This window comes from Mus musculus, chromosome 4, assembly GCF_000001635.26.
Source record: "Mus musculus strain C57BL/6J chromosome 4, GRCm38.p6 C57BL/6J".
NCBI lineage: Eukaryota > Metazoa > Chordata > Mammalia > Rodentia > Muridae > Mus > Mus musculus.
Window position 1 is genome coordinate 101,259,948 of NC_000070.6, and position 13,677 is coordinate 101,273,624.

The 13,677-nt window shown below is 44.8% G+C and overlaps 1 protein-coding gene and 1 non-coding gene across 7 annotated transcripts in view; one reads left to right on the top strand and one right to left on the bottom strand.

Moving 5' to 3' along the window:
- The window catches only part of Jak1 (Janus kinase 1), a 113,309-nt gene extending 107,974 nt beyond the window's left edge, over positions 1–5,335 (bottom strand). For 3 of the 6 annotated variants that reach the window (XM_030253264.1, XM_030253263.1, XM_030253262.1), the window contains exon 1: positions 5,095–5,176. The gene's annotated coding sequence lies outside the window, so the exon portion shown is untranslated. Of the gene's footprint in view, positions 1–5,094 lie in introns of all 6 variants that reach the window. The other 3 variants (NM_146145.2, XM_006502812.4, NM_013567.1) reach the window with 3 other exon arrangements.
- A 5,860-nt stretch (positions 5,336–11,195) lies between these two features.
- Positions 11,196–11,359, top strand: Gm25124. The gene has a single exon (XR_003955545.1). It is a non-coding gene; the product is annotated as a U1 spliceosomal RNA (small nuclear RNA).
- The last annotated feature ends 2,318 nt before the right edge of the window (positions 11,360–13,677 follow it).

The window sequence follows — 13,677 nt, forward strand, 5'->3', positions numbered from 1 at the left end:
AAAAAGCATTTGAAAAAGGCTCTGAGCAGGTCTAGCTCTGAGAGGCCCCAGTAGGCTCACTTTTCACGTTTGCACTGTAAAGACTATGTATACCAAGCTTATTTTCATATGAGCTGTGATTTAGTCATCTGCCAAGCACTAAGCAGGCACCGAGAGATGTCCGTATATATTAAAAAGTATGAATTGATATGTAATATATTTTTAAAAACTATAGCTATACTGTAATCTTAAGATTACAAAGGAGTCTTCTGAAAGTTTGTAGGAACACTCTGCAACAACACGATGGGACTTACTCATTCTGCATGGATAACCACACCACCAGACCTGGGAACACACTCAAGTTTTTCTACCAGTCTGCATACTCAATAAGGGGAGGGAGTCCTATGTACTTCACTCCACTTATTCACTCTATGACTATTACTAGTAAGCAGACAATCAATACTTACTGATTAATAACTGGATAAACAAAACATCATGTGAATACACTTGTTAAGTAAACCAGTTATCTAGATTTAAAATATCTCAACAAGTGTCAGCTGTCTTCTGACCAGAGTACCCTTAAATGAATTTTCTGTTAGTTCCTATCTCTAACCCCAGCATTTGGGAGGTTTAAAGCAGGAAGATCGCAAGTTTGAGGCCACAAGGTGAGTTCCAGACCACCCCGGGCTAGAGGAAGACCCAGTCTCAAAACAACAATGAAGGTTTCCTTCTTTTGTTACTAATGTGCATCTTGCCTTGGGAGGAAGGGATCTACTCAGAGCACTGAGGAATGATGTGCTGGGACCAGCTGTGAAGACCCACACATCAGAAGACAAAGTGGAGACAACACAAAAGGGAACTTAAGGTTTGATCCTTTCCAATTGCCTCAAATGGCAAAAGAGTGCATGTCCCTCAAAGGCAAGAAGAGCATTCACAGGAGTTCTTCTCCTTCCTCTGAAACACCGGCATTTCAGCACGGCAGCTCTTTCTAACCGTGTTACCAGGAAGGTTTTGAGACCGGAAGCTAGAGTGGCATATCTCTCTGAGGACAAGAAGAGTAAAGCAGAGGAAGTGGCAATCGAAGGGCTGAAGACAAAGCTTGGCACAAATACATTAGCACCAATGAGTCAATGTCCTTGTACCTTGCATTACACAGGAAAAAAATCTCTCACTATCTCTCCCAGAGGCTGATGCCAAACTCCAGAATCCAAGCGCTCCTCCTACCCCAGCCTCCCAAGAACTTGGAGGACAGATGCGTACCACATACATCTAGCATGGTCCGAATTCTTGAAAAGGGGGAATAAAGGGCACAAAGAATGAAGCAGCACTACCCTCACCCACTCCAGCACCAACAGCTCCCTTCTATGGTAAGCCTTCTTCCAATATCCACCACACTCAAAGGAAACATGGGAAAGGCAATACAGAGCACAGAGGATTTTTTCTCCTCCTGTACTTAACTACTTCCTTACATTTTCCAATTTTTCTACAGTGAGTTTCTTCCTTGTCGTGTGAAAATAATCTTTGTGATTAAAAGAGGGGGAACTAAAAAATCTACCCAGAGAACTAGGCATACTAAATCAATCCCCTCCTCCCCGCTGTTGTCCCCCCTCACATAAACACACACACACACACACACACACACACACACACACACACAGAGAATCCTCAACATTAGCTCTTCCCTGCTGCTTGACATGCAGCAGATGAGCTTAGCCTCTTCCCTGGCTTGCACTGTGTCTAACAGTTCATTCACGAAGTTTCTTCACAGCAGCTCTCGTTTGTATGTCCTTGGGTTTTCACACATCATGCTTGCATTCCTTGCCTGGCTTCTCCACCAAGACTGCATTATAAATATCTAACCTAGGTGTCTTCATTTCCTTCTAGAACAGGAAAGCCGAGGCCAAGAATGAAATCACTTGCCACAACATGCACCCCGGTATCTCTTTTCTCACCTGGCACCCCTAAGCATCATCTCTCCTTTTGAGCACTAGTGGCATTTTGACCCAGGTCATACTTCGCTATAGGAAGGGCTGTCCTGTGCATTACTGAGTGTTTAACAATACATCTAGCCTCTACCCACTAGATACCACCTTCCCCAACAAGGTGTACCCTCCCAAACTCCTCAGAAAATATCAATGTCTCCCTCAGCATGAAATTTTACCAAGCTGTTAACCACCAGTCTGAAAGATTCATCAAGACTTCTTCACGGCCTCTGCTCTATGGCAAGGCTCCATGTCCATTAAGCCACAGTGCATTAGAGAACATCAGAGGTTGCTTGTTCAGCTAGATTCTGCTTAAATAGCCCATTCCCTGTCCTCCTGAAATGTCCTATGTGATTTCTTTTTTAATGATTTATTTTTTATTTTGTGTGCACTGGTGTTTTTGCCTGCTTGTATGTCTGCGTGAGGGTGTCAGATCCCCCAGGAACTGGAGTGACAGACAGGTGTGACCACCATGTGGGGTGTTGGAAACGGAATCTGGGTCCTCTAAAGAGTTGCCAGTGCTATTAACCACTGAACCATCTCTCCAGCCTCGTAAAAATTATTTTTTTAAAAATGCTTTGTAAAAATACGCACATCTCGACAGGCAATGGTGGCACACGCCTTTAATCCCAGCACTTGGGAGGCAGAGGCAGGCAGATTTGTGAGTTCAAGGCCAGCCTGGTCAGCCAGGACTGCCAGGGCTACACAGAGAAACCCTGTCTTGAAAAAAATATGTGTGTGTGTGTGTGTGTGTGTGTGTGTGTGTGTGTGTGTGTGTGTGTGTGTGTATACATCTCAGACAGTAAATCTAGCAGTGTATCATCTCACTAAATTATACTAAGGATATAGAGAATATGTGTCCTCAGTGGGAAAAAAGAAAGCACAGAAAGTCTGGCAGCTAGAAAACACAGATCCTGTCTGACCTTTGCTCAGCTGTAAATTGTTTTCGATTAGTACAATTATTTATAGTGTTCTCTGTATAAAAATGAGTTTAAATCTACATATATTCTACGTAGTTGCTTCATTTGTATTTCTCTACAAATATATGTGTTACTTAAATTATTCAGAATAAACAGAATGATGTCTTCAGACAACATTAAAATCTGTAGCTGGTAATGTGCTGTTGAAATCAGTCAGTCTTCTTTCGAATCACTACCGTTCATAAAGTCAAACCTCTCCAAACTGGCAGACCTCACAGTCCTTTTTAAAAGCCCTGAGGTTAAGTTCCCTTGTGTAATTTAAGGCAAGCACATTCCCGTAAAAGCAACCCTATCCTCAAAACTCCATATTTTTCACTAGCTTTTTATAGCAGGTGTCCGAATTAAAGTATTTTTACAGCCTAACTCCTCCTAGCACCTTAAATCTGTAAAGGGTGGCTACCAAGTGGCCAGAAAGATAATGATCTTCTGGGTAAGACAGACTGATACTAACACCTGCCTAAATTACAACAAAATAGAATATGTTAGGAAATGTATTTGCTATTGTACCAATACCTAATTTATTCTCTTTCTAACATCTTTTCCCAAAGCCAGTAAATTGTGTGCTGTGAAATGGGACTGAAACAGAACTAGCTGTATTCACTGTAAAGGATAACAAAAAAAATCTAAGCAACTCCCTCCCCTAAAAAGTACAGCAGTGTAGACAAACTGAAATACAGTTCAAGTTAATATGATACTAGAATTAAGTTATGATTACTATTTGTAATGTTCACACTCCCTCTAGGATGATGTATCTGTTTCTTTCTACATGATCTCAATCCATACAGAAGAGGCATTTATTCCATTTTATAAAGCATGTTATACCAGAACTGTCTAAATGCTGGCCTGCAGTCTCCATTAACCTTCACCATGATGCACAAGAGAACAAACCGATCACTCAATAAAAAAGTATCCCCTAGATGTTGGAAAACTGAAGCCAGGGATGAAATGACTTTGCACACAGGGCCCCAAGTCTAATTTTTTACCTGGTAACCACACATGATCTCTCAACTTGGGTACTACTGACTGACATTTTGAACAAGATCATAGTTGCTCCACATAGCCCCAAATTCCAGTACTTGGAAAACATCAGAGTCCCCACAAGCAAAAGCAATAGGCAACACAAAATGTGGTTTTTAGAAAGGGAAGGTATAAAAATTTAATCAATGCAAAATGTTCATTTAAAAAGAAAAAGAAAAAAGTTTTTTACACCACCCGTAACTCAAACATTTTCTTTTTAAACGGGGAAGGCAACACCCAAAGACTAGATAATTTTATCTGTCTCAGCATTCTACTTATTTAACGGCCCAAGTTTTTAATGCCTTCTTCCCTGAAAGAAGTAAAGGTAATTTTATACTACCGTAAATACCTGCGACTGAGCTCTATGACTGGGGAGGAATTTTAATAGCATGGATACTGATGTATCCAAGCAGAGGCAGAAGACAGGTCACAGCCATGAATTAAGACTATTAGGGCCCAGTCCTAGTTCCCGAGAAATCACAGAGGATACACCTCCGAAGGGGGCACACAGGCACCAGGAGATAACCACACCTCTGGTCTAGTCTCCCTAAAGAACTCCCTTCATAAACACTCATCATCCTAGGAGCCTGGGAGTGTCTCCAGAGGGGTGCCTACTGCTTCTGAGTCGACGGGGGCGTTCGTTCGCGCGGAACCGGAGCCAGGAGTTGGGGAGCCACAGACACTGGTCCCAGTTTCGATGAATCGGGTCCCTTCGGGTAGGACCTATAGTCGTCTCTCCCCATTCCCTTCACCCATGGCCCTCCATCATGCTACATTCCGGCAAGCTGCGGTTCGGAGTTCCCGGGGCGCGCCCCCACGCAGACCCAAACCCCAAAAGTCCCCCACCCCCGCAAGAGCTGACCAGGGGTGAACGCGGGCCACGACCCTCGGCGAGTCCTGCGGTCCGGGCTGTTGCGGCGCCAGAGGCCGTCGGCGCGCAGGCCGCGGGGCCATAAACAGGATGTCGGCGGAGCGGGCCGCTGTTAGCGGAGCGGCCCTCCCTCGCCTCCCGGCAGCCCCGCCGCCTGGAAATCCCCGCCCCGGCCGCCCTGGCCGCTCGGCCGCCCGGCTCCGCGCCCCTCTCACGGTCCCCGAGCTGGCCACGGCGGTCTCCACCTCCCCACCGGGACACTCACCACTTCCGTGTGCGCCGGGCCGCGCGGCTCCTTGGCGCAGGGTCGATCTGGGTCAGGAGTCTGGCAGGCAACTCAGCCTGCCGTGCAGGGTCCGGCGTGGACACCCGCGGCTAAGGAGAGGCACCGAAAGGACGAGCGAGGCTGGGCGCGGACCCCGCGGCGCGTCAGCGGCTGCCGGCTACTCCGCGGCTGCGGCGGCCTGCGCTCTAAAAACGCACCGGCGCCCCGCCCCTCCAACTCTGAACGATCACGCCCCTTGTACGGCCCAGCCCCCGTGACGTCAGAAGCTGCTCCTACAATTGGACAGAGCCAAGACCCAAGACTGAGGACCTTGGAGTCCCCGCCTGCCCAGGCTCGCACTCCAGCAAGTGTCTCCGCTCGCTTCCGCTTACCAAGTAGCTTGTGAGAATTGAACTCAAACTGGACATACTGGCACACTTCTTTAATCCCAACACTCCGGGAGGCAGAGACAGGTGGATCTCTGTGAAATGACCTGTCCCCCCACCCCGCCAAAAAAAAAAGAAAAAGAAAAAAAGAAGAGAAGAGAAGAGAAGAGGGGAGGGGAGGGGAGGGGAGGGGAGGGGAGGAGAGGGGAGGGGAGGGGAAGGGAGGAGAGGAGAGGAGCGATGAAATCACTCACGCAGGGAATAAGAATTTGCCCTCTGGAGCAACCTGTGCCCTTGGAGGCATTATCCGTGCCCTGTGTGTTTACATCTGCCCCATCCCAGCCACTCTAGAAGATGGTTCTGGAAAGACTTGCCTAGCAAGAACGAAAGTCACTTTGTCAGTTGTTGCGATAAAATATTTGACAAAAGTAATTTAAGGAAAAAAGAGTTTATTACCCTGTACAGTTGGAGCGAACACAGACCATCATGATGAGAAGTCGTGATGACAGAAACTTGAGGTGGAAAGTCACATTGCGCGCATGCTCAGGAAGAAGAGAGGATGAATTCTTGTGTTAGCTTTCTCCTGGGTATTAAATCCAGGACCACAGTCCATGGAATGGTTCTGCCCACAGATAAAGTGGATCTTATCTCCATTACCCTAATCTAGATAATCCTCAAGGGCACAGCCAAGGGGATAGACTAGTCTACAGAATCCCTGCGCAAAGCAAGTCTTCTAGGAGACCCTAATCTAGGTAATGTTGAAGGGCATGGCCAAGGGGTAACCTAATCTAAACAATCCCTCACAGGTATAGCTGATCTCCTAGGTGATTCTAATAGTCAAACTGACAATACTAACCATCATGAGGACTTAACCAGAAACAAAACCTCCGGCTTCCACGAGTTTCTTCAGGCCCAGCCTCTGTTCTGTGGTGTAAGAGCTCCAAAAGGAGCAGGGGAGAGAAACAAACTATGGAAAAGAGTAATAAGAATTAACATCCATTCCTACCTAATCTGTGTCCAGTGCTTTTGAGTTTTCATTATCATAATCTTTCACAGTAGGTTTGTTCAGTCTTATCCTATCCACAAAAACAAAATAAACAAACAAAACCCTGTAGCTCTCAGGTGTCTTCCATTCTGGCATCTTAAACTTGTGGGGTGTTTGCCAGAGAAGACCTGATCAGACATGGGCTTAAGCCTTTAGAAAGACTTTCTTAGCTGACCAGCAACTACAGTGGGTGTTCAGGATCCCAGTGTAGACCGGAGTCTTTCTCAGGGTGAGCTTGTAAGCACAAGAACCATGCCCTGGGTTGACATACTTCAGTTAACAAGAACAGTTAGCCAGACGCAGAGCTACAGATGCCAAAAAGCAAGGTTAGCACACTCAGAGACTTTCCCAGAACCATGGCCTTTGATGGATTGGGCCTTTGTTTTCATTTTTAGCAGGTGGTAGTGTCTACGTGGTGAGTTTTATACCCTGAATAGCACTTCCATCATGGAGTCCGTTGTGCTAAGGTCTAGGGCCCTGTTACAAACCTGTGGTTTTTTTCATGATTTAGTGTGGGGTGCTCACAAAATTGTCATTAAGTAAAAGGTTTCTAAAATGTGTAACAACCCGAAGATAATTTAAAAATCAAACATAATGAATCTGAGGTATTTCTAGCCATGCCTGCCCATTGTGTCCAACTATGTCATTGCAGCCTTGGTTCTGAACACACACTTGGACCTGTAAGGACTGTCACAACACACACTGCCAGCAAGCAACACCTGAAGCACTTTGGCTCAGATGCACCTGTTATGAATTGTACTGTCTGTGTGTCTGTCTGTCTGTCTCTCTATTACTATATATAGAAAGCTTGCTGTTCTTATAAAAACATTTGTTATGACGAAGACTTTCAGTAATATTTCTCCCCTTGTTGCACACCATGCATCCAACTGCATATGTTTGGATTGAATTCTGTTAAAATGATTTCTTAAATTTGCTGCTTACAGGCTGCTGGGATGGCAAGATTATCACCAGGCCTGACAATCTGGCTTAATCCCCAGAACCCACATCATGAACCAAAAGATCTGACCACCAAAAGTTGTCTTTTAACCTCCACATGTGTGACATTACACATGACTGCCCCCACCCACAAATAAATAAATGTTAAAATTAAATTAAATAAAAAATAAAAGTCCTGTTTCAGTTGCTCAAGTTTCACACACAGAAACCAAAGTTTATCTTGCTTTGAATTTCAATTAGGACAGGATTCCCAGCAATTTCTGAAATGACATAAACATACTTCTGTGACCTTGTGATATCAGTGCAAAGAGGGGTCCTTAGCACCAGTGGTGACACAGACAAACATCAGTCAACTCTGAAAGACATCGAAGGTGCTCCGAGTTTACAGCATCAAATATTCAGCTATTTAATTTGTTGTTTAAAAACAAGCAAGCACATCTGTTCTGATAAGTGTTTGTCAGCGTGATGCGAACTTCAGTAATCTACGAAGAAAGAACCTCAGTTGAGAAAACGCCGCCACCAGATTAGCCTGTAGGCAAGGGTGTGAAGCATTTTCTTGGTTGATGATTGATGCGAGGGGACCAGCCCTCTGTAGGCAAGACCCCTGTGCAGGTGGTCCTGGAAGTTATAAGAAAGCAGACTGAGGAAGCCATGAGGAGCAAGACAGTAAACAGTGCTCCTCAGTGTTCTCTGGTTCATTTCCTGCCTCTAGGTTCCTGCCTTGACTCTCCTCTGTAATGGATCCTAATCTGTAAGCTAAAATAACCGTTGCTCCCTCAAGTTGTCTTTAGTCAACGTTTTATCATAGCAAAGAAAACATCAGTTTGATTAGTGAGAAAACTCACTTTTTAAATAAATGATAAAATTATATATGTGTGTGTATAAATATCAAAATTACTTTCAAAACACAATTCTTTTATTCTTCGTTTTTTAATTGGATATTTTATTTATTTACATTTCAAGTGTTATCCCCTTTCCTGATTTCCCCTCTGCAAGCCCCCATCCTATTCCCCCTTACCCTGCTTCTCTGAAGGTGTTCCACCCACCCAGCCACCCACTCCCACCTCACTGCCCTAGCATTCTCCTACACTGGGGCATCAAGCCTTCACAGGCTGAAGAGCCTCCCCTCCTATTGATGCCAGCTAAGGCTCCTTCAGTCCCTTCAGTCCTTCCCCTAACTCCTCCATTGGGGTCCCTGTGCTCAGGCCAATAGTTAGCTACAAGCAGAGCATCCGCATCTGTATTGGTCAGGATCTGGCAGAGCCTCTCAGGAGACAGCTGTATCAGGCTCTTGTCAGCTAGCACATCTTTGGCACCAGCAATAGTGTCTGGGTTTGGTGTCTGCATGTGGGATGGATCCCCAGCTGGTGCAGTCTCTGGATGGCCTTTCCTTCAGTCTCTGCTCCACTCTTTGTCCCTGTATTTCCTTTAGACAGGAGCAATTAAAATTAAAACTTTGGAAATGGGTGGGTGGTCCCATTCCTCAACCCAGGGGCCATGCCTAACCTCTGGATATGGTTCTCCCTCCCTTTTGTGGGGCATTTCAGCTAATGTCATCCCCGTGGGGTCCTGGGAGGCTCTTGCTTTCCTAGCATCTGGGACTTTCTGGTTGCTACCCCCAGTTCCCCATTCTCCATTGCTACACACCTCTGTTCAATTTCCTGACCCTCTGTACATCTCCTCCATCTCCTCCAACACCTGATTCTTCCCCTCTTTTTCCCTTCCCCCTATTCTCTTCCTCCCAAGTCCCTCCCAGCCTCTACTTCCCTTGATTATTTTGTTCTACCTTCTAAGTAGGACTGAAGCATCCACTCTTTGGTCTTCCTTCCTCTTGAGCTTCATGTGGTCCATGAGTTGGTTCGTGGCTATTCCACACTCTTCGCCTAACATCCACTTATCAGTAGGTACATACCAGGTGTGTTCTTTTTGTGACTGAGTTCCCTCACTCAGGATGATGTTTTTTAGATCCATCCATCACTGAGGTACATTTCCTGTATGCAGCAAAATGCTCGGTCCTGTTTACATATCCAGTCTGTTAGTCTATGTCTTTTTATTGGGGAATTAAATCCATTGATGCTGAGATATTAAGACATAGTGATGAAGAAACCGACTTATTCCATGACAAAACCAAATGTGCACAATATCTTTCCACAAAGGATAATCGATGGAAAACTCCAACACAAGGAGGATAACTATACCCTAGAAAAAACAACAAACGCAAAAGAAGATAGCCACACAAACATAATTGCACCTCTAACAACAAAAAGAACAGGAAGCAATAAAATTCTTTAAGTATACAATTCTTAATGACCTGTTATCGGTAAATGTTTGAGATAGATACATACATACATAGATAGATAGATAGATAGATAGATAGATAGATAGATAGATATGGTTGCACAGAACTCTCAGGCAAAGAGTTTACTCATGGAGAAAAAAATTCTAAGAAACCCTGCCTAAAACAAGATTACACAGGGCCAGAGAAAAGCTCAGTGGGTAAGAGCCCTGGCTGCTCTTCCAGAAGCCCCAAGTTCAATACCAAGCACCCACATGACAGCTCACAATTTTTTATAACTCCAGCTCCAGGGGATACAACACTCTCACACAGAACTCTCACACAGACATATATGCAGGAAAAATGCACCAATCCACATAAAATAAATAAATCGTTAAAACAAACAAACAAACAAGATTATCCTGGAGTTAAAAGTCATCCCAGCTGGCCAGTCGTGGTGGCCTTTAATCCTAATGCTTGAGAGGTAAAGACAGGTGGATCTCCATGAGTCAATCAAGTCTACAGAACAAGTTCCAAGACAGTCAAAGCTATACAGAGAAACCCTGTCTCAAAAAAAAACCAAAACAAAACAAAAAGACTCATACCCATATCGATCTAGAGGCAAATATTGATCATTTTTCTTCTTGGATATCTATCCTGGCAGTGCAGTTCTCTGCATCCCCACCATGTGGTCCAAGCCACCACCCTTGTTCACTCGAAAAACCACAAGCAGCTCTTTAATCCATCCGGGCGATTTCACTCTAGCCCCTCAATTAATTCTCCAATGCATGCTTTTAAATGTTTGTATCCTTCCACTCCTGAGCTCAAGCCACTCTGGCACGTCCTCCTAAAATCCCCCCAGGCCATGTCTGGTCAGAATTCTACACCTTCCCATTACTGCTGACAGGGACTGCACACTTCTCTGACTTCACTAACCATGCTGGATTCTATTTGATGTCTTAGGGGTCCTGAGAAAGGTATGCTGTGGAAGAGAAAAGAACATCATAAAACTTAAGGTTTTGGCTTTTAGATTCAACCTCCACCCCTTAACCTCAGGAGCTTCTCAAAATGATTTGTGGCTTACTAATAAAAGGTGAGCTGCAGACTAAATGATTTTCCATGTGCCTCAGGAAGAGGGAAGAGCTGTCAAAAATCTGGGTGGATCAAACAGGGAAGCATTTGGGCCTGTACCTGTACTTGAAGTGCAGGTGTTCAAGTCTTAACTTGCTCGCCATACTGTGAACACCTTAAGGCTGTTTGCAAAATTTTCCTCTCCTGTTTAAATAGGGATAATACCTTCCTTGTACGGGTTTTGCTAAAGAATTAAAATAATATGTGCTTGGCATGTGGCATGGGTATAGGAAATTGTAGTGACTTTTGATCTTATCTGTGCCATAAGGAGCAGGTAGATATGACATGAACGCAGATACATGTATAAGAATGAACTTGGCTTTGAACTTAGCATCGTGATCATGAAGGTAGTTCTCCCAGGGTGAGGTTTACCCATTGCATCCTGGATGAGGTGATGCCTTCGAGTTCCCCAAATTCAGGAAACTCAAGCATAATTTGTGGTAGTTGGGGAGCCATATTTGCTCTCTCTGAATAGAAGAAAAAACTGATGAACTTGGTCTTTTGTTTTGCTGTCTGTCTGTCTGTTTGTCTGTCTGTCTGTCTTGTCCGTTTCACTATGTAACCCTGGCTGGCCAAGAACTTACTTTGTCGACCAGACTCTAACTCACAGAGATCTGCCTTCCTCTGCTTCCTGAGTGCCAGGACTAAATATGTGAGCACCTGTCTCAGTTTCCTATTTTTTTTGTGTGTCTTATTATTTTGTTTTTTGTCATTGTGGCCCACTGAGCTTAATTTATGTTTCTCATATGAACCTGGGTAGGGAGTCATTAAATAGAACACGGGTACCTTGGCAGTGGCTACTGCCCTGTAGAAAGAGTCACTCTCCTCAACAAGCCTGTTAAGAATTATCTAGCTGCTCATGAAGGGAAATCCAAAAAGAGCTTCCCTAAAATGATACCCATTCTCCTGTCCCAGACAGGAGCCAAAGAAAACAGACTTTCTGACCTCTATGTGTTCTTAGGGGTTCAGAGAAAAAGTCGGCACTAGTTCTTTTTCTCTTTGCTGAGACAAAATCCCTAACAAAGGCTATTTAAGGAAGAATGGGCTTGCTTTGGCTCACAGTTTGAGAGTATGGCTCATCCTGTTGGGAAATTCTAGGCCACAAGCATGAAGTGGCTGGTCACATTGTATCCACAATCAGGAAGCAGAGAGACAGTGAGATGGCTGGTCACACTGTATCCACAGTCAGGAAGGAGAGAGCCAGTGAGATGACTGGTCGCATTGTATCCATAGTCAGGAAGCAGAGAGACAGTGAGATGGCTGGTCACACTGTATCCACAGTCAGGAAGCAGAGAGCCAGAGAGATGGCTGGTCACACTGTATCCACAGTCAGGAAGCAGAGAGCCAGAGAGATGGCTGGTCACACTGTATCCATAGTCAGGAAGCAGAGAGCCAGAGAGATGGCTGGTCACACTGTATCCACAGTCAGGAAGCAGAGAGCCAGAGAGATGGCTGGTCACACTGTATCCATAGTCAGGAAGCAGAGAGCCAGAGAGATGGCTGGTCACACTGTATCCACAGTCAGGAAGCAGAGAGCCAGAGAGATGGCTGGTCACACTGTATCCATAGTCAGGAAGCAGAGAGCCAGAGAGATGGCTGGTCACACTGTATCCACAGTCAGGAAGCAGAGAGACAGTGAGATGGCTGGTCACACTGTATCCACAGTCAGGAAGCAGAGAGCCAGAGAGATGGCTGGTCACACTGTATCCACAGTCAGGAAGCAGAGAGCCAGAGAGATGGCTGGTCACACTGTATCCACAGTCAGGAAGCAGAGAGCCAGGAATGTAGGTGCTCAGCTCACTTAAGCCCTTTTTGTATAGCAGGACACTGGAATGGTGTAGCTCACAGTTAGAGTGGATCTCCTGACCAGTTAAACCAGAGATTCTCAACGTGTGAGTTGCATGGGACCCCTTTGGGGGTTGAATCACCCTTCCACAGAGATAGCCCCAAACAATTAGGAAACACAGATATTTACATTACAATTTATAAAATTAATAAAATTGCAATTATGAAGTAGCAACAAAAATAATCTTATGGTTGGGGGCTTACCACATGAGGAACTGAATTAAAGGGTCACAGCATTAGGAAGGTGAAAGGGTCACAGCTTTAGGAAGGTGAAAGGGTCACAGCTTTAGGAAGATGAAGGGTCACAGCATTAGTTAGGGTGAAAACCACTGAGTTATTCTAGAAACTCTCACAGTTCCAGAGGTTTCTCTTCTAGGTGGTTTTAGATCCTGTCCAGTTGATGATTAAGCAGCAATTCAGTGTACATAGAGAAGTCAGAAGCCACATCTTCCACGAGTCACAGGAACCTCAGAGAACATCAGTATAGTGATGCCATGTGGCTGCAGACTATGAAAAGATAAGTCTTATGCAAAAACTTTTACTCTCCCTCCCCCCCCCCCCAAAAAAAAGTGATTTAGATAGCTATAAACAGATTTCTTTAAAGCAGTTTTTTTTTTTTCTTTGAAGAGTCAGTCCAGGGCAGGTTTCTCAGTCTTAGTATGTTTTGGGCCTGGAAATGGCTCTCAGAGGAAGACTATTTTATGTATCAATAGATACTTAGCAGCATTGCTGAAATCTGCATTCTAGTTACCAGAAATGAAACCGTCCCTTCCTTTCTCTACCCGCTAGCCTCCCACTCTCCTGCTCCAGCTGTGGCAACCAAATACATCTTCAGAAATCACCTAATGTTCTATGTGGGGCAAAATTGTCTCTTCTTCTACTTGAGAAGCATTAAAATGGGAATAATGTGGACAGTAGATTAGAAGGCATGACCAATTTCACTA